The following is a 12,232-nucleotide window of genomic DNA, read 5'->3' on the forward strand; positions in this document are numbered from 1 at the left end:
ATAGTGATATTCTTGTAAATATAAATTGTATTTATTGATGTTTTGTTTTAAAAGAAATGTTACCATTAAGTATATCATTTGATGAAAGAGAAATTTAATTCTATTTCCATTAACCATTCAAATGATCCATTACAGATATTCATATATAAAAGAGATTATGTGGGGAAGTGGTTTGGAAATACCCTTCGGATCCTGGGAGACACTAGCAGACCTCGGATAGTCACCTGAAAGGAAATAAACACTCCGACGTGGGTGCTGGAATTAGCACTCTGACGGACAAGTCAGTCTGAAGCTTTAAGTTACTTGTATTCTAAGTTAAATAAGGAGATTCTTATCCTTCCTTTTTTTTCTTTCTCTCTATTTGTAGTTCCTGTATTTATACTCGTTTACTGGGCCTCAGGGCCAGGGCCTACTCGTTACTAATTGTCCTCTCTCATATTCGGCTCCATGGATTTACGCTTATTCGGCCTATCTATTGTATTCGGTCTCCTGAGCGCGCCAGATAACGCCGAATAGTGTCTGTTCTGCAGAGTACGCTCTCCCTGGCATTGCCAATTATTTGGCTCCCACAATTGCCCCCCAAACTCGCCATCGACAATAGTTAACTGGCGCGTTTGGTTTTGATTCTGAAAAGCCGAGACATAAGTTAGGCGGCTCTACCTATCCCGATGTGTCAAAGCGCGCACGTCTTTTTGGTCATCATTATGCTTTGCCGCCTCATTCATGCACCTTTTGCATTTAATACGATTTGAAACTTCAGTCCTTTCGAATGTATGCTTTTCGCGAATACTTGGGCCTCTTGGATTCCCAGACAGTATCGCTCTTCTGACGATTTTCTCTGCAACTTTCGTCCGTCTATCCTCGTCTTCTTCACCACTCGTAAGTTTTCTTTCTTTCTTTGCGATCCTATTTTCCGTGATTATTTTAGCTTTGGGATACCCTCGGATCTTTGTTAAAATGGCTAAGCACCTGAAAGACCTCCTTTCCGAAGGTCGTATCTCGAGATTCCGACGACATTTTTCTATTCCTGATGATGTTCATCTATCTCTAGTGACGGACAATACTCTGGATATGGAGAGAGAAGATCGCAACACAATCGTCTTGCCTCTCCTATCCACTACGGAGGGCAGAGTCCGTTTTCCCCTACATCCATTCCTTAGGGCCGTCCTCTGCCATTGGGGTCTGATTCCTTCTCAGCCCAATGTGAATTTTTTTCGAATCATAATAGGGATCGTAGAGTTGAACTGGCGCCTCAGGATCGATCTTGGCATTCCGGCTATTCGGCACTATTATGCTTTAGCCAAATCTTCCGGCCGACTCGGGCGGTACTTTCTTAGGGCCAAGGATACTGACCATCATTGGGTATCCATGCTTGCCAATTCTGGCAAGCGAGTGGATGACGTAATGGTCAATGTCCGAGGGAACTGGGAATTTGGTGAAGGCGAGGATCGCCTAGACCCTATTCCCAGACGGAAGGGTGAACCAGGTGGCCGTGTATCTCCTTGCGTTTATTGAACTTTTCTTTTACTCAGCCTTCTCTCCAAGTCTAACCCTTTGTCTTTGCAGGCAGTAAATTGAAGAAGATTCTAACTTCTACTGACGACGCAGTCCTTGCGCAGATTGCGACTTCACTCGGATACTTCGGCCGTCCAAACATACAGAAGCAAGGGAGAGCGGCCCACATACTTCTTCGATACGAGCCTACTTATACTACTTTTTCGGCCGCGGACAACATTCCGATTCCAATCAGCAATTAACACCTTGCGGCTCTTATTTTCCCTAGCTTTAAGAGCCTTAGGCAAGTTGGTCTCGAAGCTTCTGATTTGAGGCAAGACGTGGAGCCGGTGGTAGAGGTAGTCGCCGAACCAGCCAGAGAGTTCGCTAAGGAGGCCGAAGAGGTCGACGAGGACCTAAACTCGGCGTTTGAGGTAGCTAGACTTAATCAGCCTGCCTCACCATCCACTTCGGGTCAAGCGAAGTTTTCTTCTGGAGATATTTTTGCAAGTTTGGGAGACCTACTCGGCGATTTTTTTGAAAGTATGGCTGGGGAAAACCTCACACAGATGGCTCGGAAGAAAAATGCCGAGCGAATGGCCGCCCAAAAAAAGGCCGAGGCCGCCCGTTCTAAACCCATCTTGATTGAGTCTTTCAAATCGATTATTGAAGAGCTGGTTCAGATTGTAGCGGCCGACATGGCGAAAGAGATTGAACAACCGGTCATTGAAGAATGGTTGATTCCGGAAGAGCGGGGCAAGAAGCGTAGCGCCGAGGGGGGGATCGGTTTAGAAGATAGTCCTGCTGACAAAAGGCCTCGCTTAGAAAATTCAGACGTGGTTGTTCCTTTCATTGTTCAGCCAAAGATCAGAGACACGCCGATTTCCTCTGACGCATCCATCATTATCGACCTAGCGGTAGTGTTGAGCTTGGCGGCTTCAGTCTCCCTACCAGCTAATAAGGCATCTTTTCATGCCATGCCGGATTTGGTGGCCGTAGCCCTATCTACGCAGTCGGCCCTTTTAGTAGGTGACCTTAACTTGTTTTGATTTTGCTTGCCTATGGTATCTGACGATCCCAACTCGTTTTGCAGACGGTCGGCAGAATCACCGACTTGGGCTGCCGCCTACATGATGCCCTTGAGAGGATTGACCGTTTGGAGTCAAAAGTGGACGGTCAAAAGAGTAGGGTCGAGTTTGAGGTTATGAGAGCTGCAATGGAGACTGCGTGAGCCGAAGCTGAATTAGAAAGGGCTCGGTCTTCCGATCGGCTCCGTTTTGATGCTGAAGATAGGGCGAATGTGAGCGAAGAATCGTTTAGGCTAGCCAAGGAGGCGCTTAACAAGGTGGAGATTGAGTTGGCAGAGTTGAAGGCGGCCAAGGAAAAAGCCGAATCTGAGGCTTCTACTGCATTTGAAGCAGGAAAAGGCGCCGCCTTCGAGGAATACGTAGATGAAGTCCCCAAGTTTGAGAATTGGGGATTCAAATATGGGTTTCTCAAGGCCTTGATGCCGCTGGGGTTACATTGGACTTGTCAATTCCATATGAGCAGGTGGACGTTGAGCCACTCAGTCTAACCCCAAGGATTGATCTGGGAGGCATTCGAATTTTATGAAATGCTTTCACTTTTGATGTATGTTTTTGTTTTAAGGACTTTTGTTGGTTCCGAGTAGTTTTCATGTATAAATTGGTTACTATCTGCGCTCAATTTATTAATGAAAATTACCTTGTTATTTCACTACTACTTATGTGCAGTTTGTGATGTTGTGCTGGTGAAGAATTTTTGCCTTTCACTACTTTAGATAAAATGATTATTCTGTTGAGCTTTCTAAGATTGAATATCTTGGCAATATTGACTTATCTTGGCAATATTGACTTATCATTCATATGCCGAATAGTTTGATGAATCTGCCCTTGCCCCAGGCGGTTCATGATCATCCGGGCGCCGGAAGAGACGAACTTAAGAGTTCTGAAGAATCGATTCATGGGCCGGCTGGGGCGCATAAGCCAAATATATTGATGAATTTGCCCTTAAGACGATTAGATTAATAAATCTGCCCCTGCCGTAGTTGGCTCATGGACATGATACGCCGGATGCTGGGGCGCATAAGCCGAATATATTGATGAATCTGCCCTTAAGCCGATTAGATTAATAAATCTGCCCCTGCCGTAGTTGGCTCATGGACATGATACGCCGGATGGGAGCATGGATTCTGCCCCTGCCCCAAGCGGTTCATGATCATTCGGGTGCCAGAAGAGACGAACTTAAGAGTTCTGAAGAATCGATTCATGGGCCGGCTGGGGCGCAAAAGCCAAATATATTCATGAATCTGCCGTTAAGACAATTAGATTAATAAATCTTCCTCTGCCGTAGTTGGCTCATAGACATGATACACCGGATGGGCGCATGGATTCTGCCCTTGCCCCACGAGGGTCGACTCAGTCGGTGCCGGGCGATTGGGGTTTTCACAATTAATGAGATTGCCTCGAGGGTGCTGCCTCCGTAAAGGATAAAGGAACAAAGGTACAACTTTTATGAGCTTAGTGAACAACTGACTCCAGCTCTTGAAGGAAGATTCGTCATATGAATGTCGAACAGACTCTTCTTTAACAGTAGAGGGGAAGCGAGGACGCTAGCTAAGCTAGGCGGAGATATGAATCGAGGTGGTGAACCTTCGCGCATAGGAAGTAGGTGTTCTAGGGATCGAGAGAGGCGTCAGTCTCCTCGACGTCGAAGCAGGTTGCCCAGGCGGGACAAGCAGTCGCAGGGCAGATCTCCGTAACCCCGAGTCGAAAGGGGATCTGACACGAATCCGTGCCCATTAAGCTTTGCGGTATTTGTGGGGAATAAACCCATGACAGAGGTGGACTCGATCGTTCGAGACCCAAACATAGCGGTCGAGTTTGCTCAAAAAAATTTTTCTCCTGAGGTTCAGCAATCAATGGTAAGTCGACAGGACTACAAAGTATTTCGTGAAGGCATTCACGGGGCGGTGAAGGGGCTTTACACTGCCTATGAAATTGGCATGCGGCTGCGCGCTGCTCGCCGAGAAATGGAGAGGAGAGAGGAACGTATTCGAAGTTTGGCAGCTCGGGCAGAGGCGGCTGAGCGTGAGTTAAGGAAGGCCAGGACGGCTTAGGAACAACCCGCCGGGCAGGGAAACCCAATCGTGGAAGAAAGGGTTACCCAGCGGCTCATCAATACCGCGCTCGCCGATCGTGAGACGGCGAGTATGTTCGCAATGGAGTCTGCGAAGGGGAGGGCCTATGAAAAAGGTTTTCATGAAGGCCAAAAATTTGGAATCGAAAAGACCAAGGAGAAGCTTGCCGAAGAGGTTTGTCGATGTGAAAATCGTGGATTTAGGCACGGTTGGATCAAGGCGCGGAAGTTCTTCGAGCATCGGGCATTGATTCGGCATCACCACTCTACCAGAGTAAACATTTTCCGTTTTTTGCTTTTGAAGTCGAGAAGAGTGAGGATGAGGGTGACGCCGTATTAGGATACTCATTGTAAGGTTGAAACGCAAATCACGTTCAAAACTATGTAATTTATTGTTTGATTGAATAAAAACGTTCTATTTATAAATATTTCGTTGTAGTTCGTATTCGGCATATACGTGTTTCGTTTTATTGCATAAATGTTTGAATGAATGTATAAGCATTGATCGGCCCGAGTATCTATTAAATGTCCAGTGATACGCCGGTTTATAGGCAAGGTTGGCCCATACGTGATAGCCGTTTAGTCTTGAATGAGGCCATTGTAATTGGGCCATTTGTAACTAGGCCATTATAGCTTGAGGAAGCCGAAAACCAGTGAGTGGAGTGGCTGCGGCAAATTCGTCCCAGCTCGGGGCCTGGATGTTTGGCTGGTTGGATTGATAATTCTGTCCTTGCCCAGTCAGTGCATGTGCTTCAAAAAGCCGTTTGGATAACTAGGCAGTGGTGAATGTTGAGCGACGTTTGTCTCATAGAGTTTAGCGTTAATGAAATCGCCTCAGGATTGGGGCCTCGAGATCACTACCAGTATTGAAAATAAAAGGAGTGGGCGCCTCGCGCAAATAAACACGCTTGATTCCTCATCACTTGTTATGTGGGGTGAGATAAGTGGGGGTGTTAGTTAGAGAAGCTCGAACTTTGGCCGAGCTTGGTGTTGTAATGGATCGCAGTAGAGAACCCACCCGTATGGGAGGTAGGGCGTCTGAAAGATGGCATGAGTCTTCAAGTCGTCGAAGCAGATCGCCCCGAAAGGACAGACAACGACTGTTGAGTTTATCCTTCATTGTCCTGGATATTTGCCTTGACATTGTCAATGGTATCAGGGAAAGTTTGGCAATGTGCAAGCCATGGGCTTGGGCACAGTTGGCTTAAGGCATTGCAAGCCGTGGAGGACTTCCGGGCGACAGGCGTTGATTTGGCGTTGTCGCTTTACCAACGCGTCTTTTTCCCTTTTTCGCTTTTGAGGTTGAAAATGGATATTGTAATGTTCAAATGCGGGTTGCGTTCATATAACTACTGTTTTAATCAAATAAAAAATGTTTCATTTCGAACGTTTGCGCCTTCTTCTGGGCGTTTTTATATATTCAATTAGGCACCTCATTTCGCATATTGGCATATTTTGTTTCGTTCACGCGGACTTGTAGTTTGTGTAATAATTTTCGTATGTAACAAGGGGTCCATAAGATGTGCCCAATTCACTAAGTTGACGAATGGCATTGCGTTCAATTATAGTCTGATTCGGCTCAGCTTAGGTACTTGGCCGACCGATGCAATGAATCAGCCTGTGCGTGCGTGCTTTAGGAGCCGAATGAGGATATGATTTACAGAAGGGGCTCCAAATCCGGAGGCGTATTAGAGCCAATCGTGATATCCACGAAGGGCGCTCCAAATCTGGAGTCTTAATCGGCCTTAAGGTGTCATGCACCGTAGGGCACTCTGAATCCGGAGGCTTATTTGAGCCAATCATGATATCCACGAAGGGCGCTCCGAATCCGGAGACTTAATCGGCCCTAAGGTGTCATGCACCAAAGGCGCTCAGAATCCGGAGGCTTATTTGAGCCAATCGTGATATCTACGAAGGGCACTCTGAATCTGGAGACTTAATCGGCCCTAAGGTGTCATGCACCGAAGGGCGCTTCGAATCTGGAGGCTTATTTGAGCCAATCGTGATATTCACGAAGGGCGCTCCGAATTCGGAGACTTAATCGACCCTAAGGTGTCATGTACCGTAGGGCACTCCGAATTCGGAGGCTTATTTGAGCCAATCGTGATATCCACGAAGGGCGCTCTGAATCCGAAGACTTAATCGGCCCTAAGGTGTCATGCACCGTAGGGCGCTCCGAGTCCGGAGGCTTATTTGAGCCAATCGTGATATCAACGAAGGGCGCTCCAAATCCGGAGACTTAATCGGCCTTAAGGTGTCATGCAGCAAGGGGCGCTCTGAATCCGGAGGCTTATTTGAGCCAATCGTGATATCTACGAAGGGCGCTCCGAATCCGGAGACTTAATCGGCCCTAAGGTGTCATGCACCGAAGGGCGCTCCAAATCCGGAAGCTTATTTGAGCCAATCGTGATATCCACGAAGGGTGCTCCGAATCCGGAGACTTAATCGGCCCAAAGGTGTCATGCACCGGTGGGGGCTCCGAATCCGAAGGCCTAATCGGCCCTAAGGTGTCATGCACCGAAGGGCGCTCCGAATCCGGAGGCTTATTTGAGCCAATCGTGATATCCACGAAGGGCGCTCCGAATCCGGAGACTTATTGACACTATAATGGGAAGTGAATTGCACGATGGAAAAAGATGAGACTTTTCATTGCAAACGTCAACTAAATACAAGTATCAAAGCCCACAAGTCGGGTCAGTTATTGAACTTTCATAAAACTGTTCATGCTGACTGCCGGCAGCCACAGATCTCTTCAACGCCACGGGCTATCGGGAAGCGCGTAAGCTGATGATAGGTGCTTGGCACGGCTTGTATGGCATGCAACTAGGTTTGCCCCATGATGACATTATACGGCGAAGGAAGCTTTACGACCAAGAATTCGACCTTGACTGTTCTGGAGCCCGCTCGAACGGGTAGTGTGATCTTTCCCAACGGGTACTCTGGATTCGTGTTGAAGCCGAATAACGGATAAGGTGCCGGAGACAGATCTGACTCGTTGAAGCCGAGTTTGATGAGGGTCTCATAATACATAACCTCCGACGTACTCCTTGGATCTACGAGAATGCGTTCGACGGTAAACTGGTTTACACGTAATCTGATGATCAACGGATCAATGTGGGAGATTGTCATGCCAACAAGATCAAAATCGTTGAAGGCAATATTCGGAGCTTTTTTGGGCCGTTTGGTTGGAGTATGTTGCTCTCGGGGGACTGGATGCGATTGATTTGTGTGCACGGTTAGAGGTGTTGGCAGGCTGTATATCATATGGATCACGCCAAGTGGAGGTGAATCTTGTCTTAAGGCTAGTGCCTTGGTTGGGTTGCCTTTTCTTACGTACTATTGCAGCCGGCCATCTTGCACCAGTTCCTTCAGGTGATCCTTTAATGCGTAGCAACTTTCAGTTTCATGGCCATGATCTTTGTAATACTCGCAGCGTTTATCCCGCCTTCGCGTGTCAGGAGGGCCTACCATCTTCGACGGCCATTTGAAGAACGGAAGATGTTGGATTTTGGACATTACCGCATTGATCGGCTCTGTCAGTTCCGTATGTTTTTTGTCGGTACGTCTTGTGCGCCTGCTGTCGACTTACAGTTTTTCATTCGTTTGGTGAGAGCACTGATCATTCGATCGGCGAGAATCCCACCTTTTATCTCGTTTACCCCGCTGTCGTGGTTCTGGGCTTTGAGGCGGTACGGAACTTATTCGCTGAGCAATTTTAGGTGAGGTCGTTTTACTGGATACGCGTCCGCCTTTAACCCGCAAGGCATCATCCTCTACCTTACAGTATTCTTCAACTTTCTTGATCAACCCCCAGACCGTTTTGGGGGGTCTTCTGGTCAAGGAACTGCGGAGGGCACTATCTGGTTGTAATCCCATTTTGAAGGCAGTGATGGCCATGGAGTCGTTGCAAACGTCGTCAACAAGATTAAAGCATTCCCAATAGCACCGAATACGCTCTTAGTGTTTCTTCAGGTTGAATTTGCATCGCCCAGAGAGAGTCTGCTTGTTTCGGCTGGACCTCGTTGGTGATAAATTTGGCCTTAAAGGACTTCTGTAATTGATGGAAACTTTTGACCGAAGCCGGCTCCAGTTTGTAATACCACCTGACTGCCAGAGGTCCCAAGCTACTGGGGAATATTCGGCACATGAGGGCCTCGTTGTCTGCATGCAATGTCATGGCTTGCTTGTAGTGACAGATGTGATTGGTGGGGTCTGATTTTCCATCGTAGAGGGTAAATGACGGAGCTTTGAACTTCTTAGGCAGAATTACCCTTGCAATCCGTCGGACAAAGGGATCGTGCTGATCTTCTTCATCCGAACTGTTTCTCCTGCGCTTATTCCTTGTTCATAGACTTTTTTCAAAGGAGCTAGAGGTTTCGGATCGTCCCATCTTTTCGGGCTCCGTGGATAATGAGTTGGAGTCACTATCGGTGTCCCTTGGTCGGGCTCGAGGTCGTTGTTCACCTGCCCTTGAAGGTCGTTCGAGATCTTGGCACGCGGTTTCTTTGGATTTCGCTACTTCCAAGGCCAAATCTTGACGGAGACATTTATTTTCAGCGATCATATTCTCCAGCCTCTGTTCATTCTGCTTTGCTTGTTCCATAATTGCTCGCATTGTCTCTTGCGCTGAAGTCGTTGGTGAGTCGAAGTTCAAGGCGTGTCTTGCAGCGATGGTTTCCTTTCCGAGCATATTTGCTAGAGTAAGGTCATCCCTCTGTGTAATCTCGTCAGTGGCTACCGGAGGATCTTCGGTTACGCCTTCCATGGATGTATTCGAGTACTCCCACAGACGGTGCCAATTGTGGGGAAATGGTTTGGAAATACCCTTCGGATCTTGGAAGACATTAGGGGTCCTCGGATAGTCACCTGAAAGGAAATAAACACTCCGACGTGGGTGCCGGAATTAACACTCCGACGGACAAGTCAGTCTCAAGCTTTAAGTTACTTGTATTCTAAGTTAAACAAGGAGATTCTTACCCTTCCTTTTTTCTCTTTCTCTTTATCTGTAGTTCTTGTATTTATACTCGTTTACTAGGCCTCGGGGCCAGGGCCTACTCATTACTCATTGTCCTCTCTCATATTCGGCTCCATGGATTTACGCTTATTCGGCCTATCTATTGTATTCGGCCTCCTGAGCGCGCTGGATAACGCCGAATAGTGTCTGTTCTGCAGAGTACGCTCTTCCCGGCATTGCCAATTATTCGGCTCCCACAGATTCTATAACAAACCCTTTAACTAATCCCCTGACTAACTAACCATTCTTGCACAGCTGTATTTTGTTGAGGTATTAATGTTATAGTCGTATGACTTAGCAAGCAACATAGACTGATGCAGAACCAACACCAATGCCTTATGACAATCTTGCTCAAGTAGTGGCTTACACTCTTCCTTTGATATCTTATAAGCCCCCTCAAGCTTATGGAAGAAGGAGCAGCATAAGCTTGTCTTTGAGGTAATGAAATCTAGAAGCAGATAAAGGTTTGGTGAATAAATCGCCCAATTGATCAGATAATGGAACATAATTGAGAACAATTTGCTTAGCAACCACACATTCTCGAACAAAATGGCAGTCTATTTCGATATGCTTGGACTAAGAATGAAAGACAAGATTGGAGGCAAGAGCCATTGCCGAAAAATTGTCACACCATAACACTGGAACAAAAAGAAGAAAGAATTGGAAAATCCTTAAGTAATTGCTGAAGCCAACACAGTTTAGCAGCAGGGTTTGCTAAGGATCTGTATTCAGCTTCAGTGGAAGAACGAGAAACGGTGGGCTACTTTTTGGCAGACCATGAGATCAAATTTGGTCCTAAAAAGATGCAATACCTTAAGGTAAATCTCTTGTCCAATGTATCACTGGCCCAATTAGAATTTGAAAAAGCATGGAGAGTAAATGGAACTGAAGTAAAGCTCAAATCATGAGTAATGATGCCTTTGATATAGTGAAGAAACCGTTTAACATTCTGAAAATGGGCATTAGTAGGGGCATGCATACGTTGGCATGCTTGATTAACAACTAAAGATAAATCTGGCTGAGTGATGGTAAAGTATTGAAGATCGCCAATCAAACTGCGATAGATAGAAGGTTGAGCAAAAGGAAGATCATTTGAAGGAGACACAGAGGGTTTAATAGCCAAGGGAGTAGCACAATGTTTACAATCCACCATTCCTGCCTTAAGAAGAAGATCAGCTACACACTTTTGTTGACGAAGAAAATATCCATGATCTTTAGCAATGACATTAATGCCTAGGAAATACGAAAAAGACCCAAGTTCTTTCATAGAGAACACATAATGCATGTGTTGAAGAAAGATATCAATGAAGGAAGATTCACTACTAGTCAATAGTATATCATCAACATAGACAACAAGCAGCGTAAGAATGCCATGAAGGAAGGCATTAGAGACATCCAGTTGTTTGATTGGCCAATTGAAATGAAGAGCTGTGTAGAGAAATATACAAATAGTAGGTTGCTTAGCAACAGGACTGAAAGTGTCATGAAAATCTGTCCCTTGTTGCTTCAAATAGCCCTTAGCCATTAGTCTGGCCTTGTATCTTATAATGCTACCATCCGAATGTCTTTTAATTCGAAACCCCCACTTACAACCAATAGCCAATTTAGAAGGAGGCAGAGCAACAAGATCCCAAGTACCTTGAGTTTGAAGAGCATTAAACTTCTCTTTCATAACTGCAACCCACACATCAAATTGAAGAGCTTCCTTGACTGTAACAAGTTTGTATAAAGAAGTTTAGTGGAAAGATCACAAGCAGAAGTAGCTTGTAAACAAACAGGAAGTTTGGCCTTTGACCGAGTAATCATAGAATGAGTATTAAGAGACATAGATAAGATAGGAGCTGTAGATGGGTAAGAGGAAATATGATGGAGATTAATAGTGATAGAATCAATATGAATAGAAGTAGAAATAGGAGGAGAACAGTATGGAGGATTTTGAGAAACTGAGGAAGGAGAGACTGAAGATGGTGACTTAGAAGAGTAAGAGAGATGAAGAGAAGGAGTGAGAGAAAAAATGAGAGAGGATGAAGAGGATGGTGAAGATCAAAAGAAATAATGAACAGAATAAGGAGATGGATGTGAAATAGAAAAAATTGAGAATGAGAGAGAAAATGGAAAACAAGTTTTATTAAAAAGAATATGTCTGGAGGTATTGATTTTGCCAGAAATAGGATCAAGACAGCCATATCCTTTTATGGTAGGATAATAGCCAATAAAGATATATGGAATGGATTTGGGTTGCAATTTGTGAGAAACATATGGTTTAATCCATGGGAAACATTAACAACCAAACACCTTAAAAGAAGAATAATCAGTCATTGTATGAAACAAAGCTTCAAATGGTGACACATTATCAACAACAAAATTGGGCATATGATTAATAAGAAACACAACTATATCAATAGCATCAAACCAAAAAGATAAATGTTGAAAAGAATGTTGCATAATATTAATAGCAGTTTCAGTGATATGCATGTGCTTTCTCTCAACAATACCATTTTGTGCTTGTGTATATGGACAACTTGTTTGATGAATGATGCCCTAAGAGGACAAATAAGAGTCCAT

The sequence above is a fragment of the Camellia sinensis genome, chromosome 7 (assembly GCF_055761805.1).
Source record: "Camellia sinensis isolate YWXY chromosome 7, ASM5576180v1, whole genome shotgun sequence".
NCBI classification, from domain to species: domain Eukaryota; kingdom Viridiplantae; phylum Streptophyta; class Magnoliopsida; order Ericales; family Theaceae; genus Camellia; species Camellia sinensis.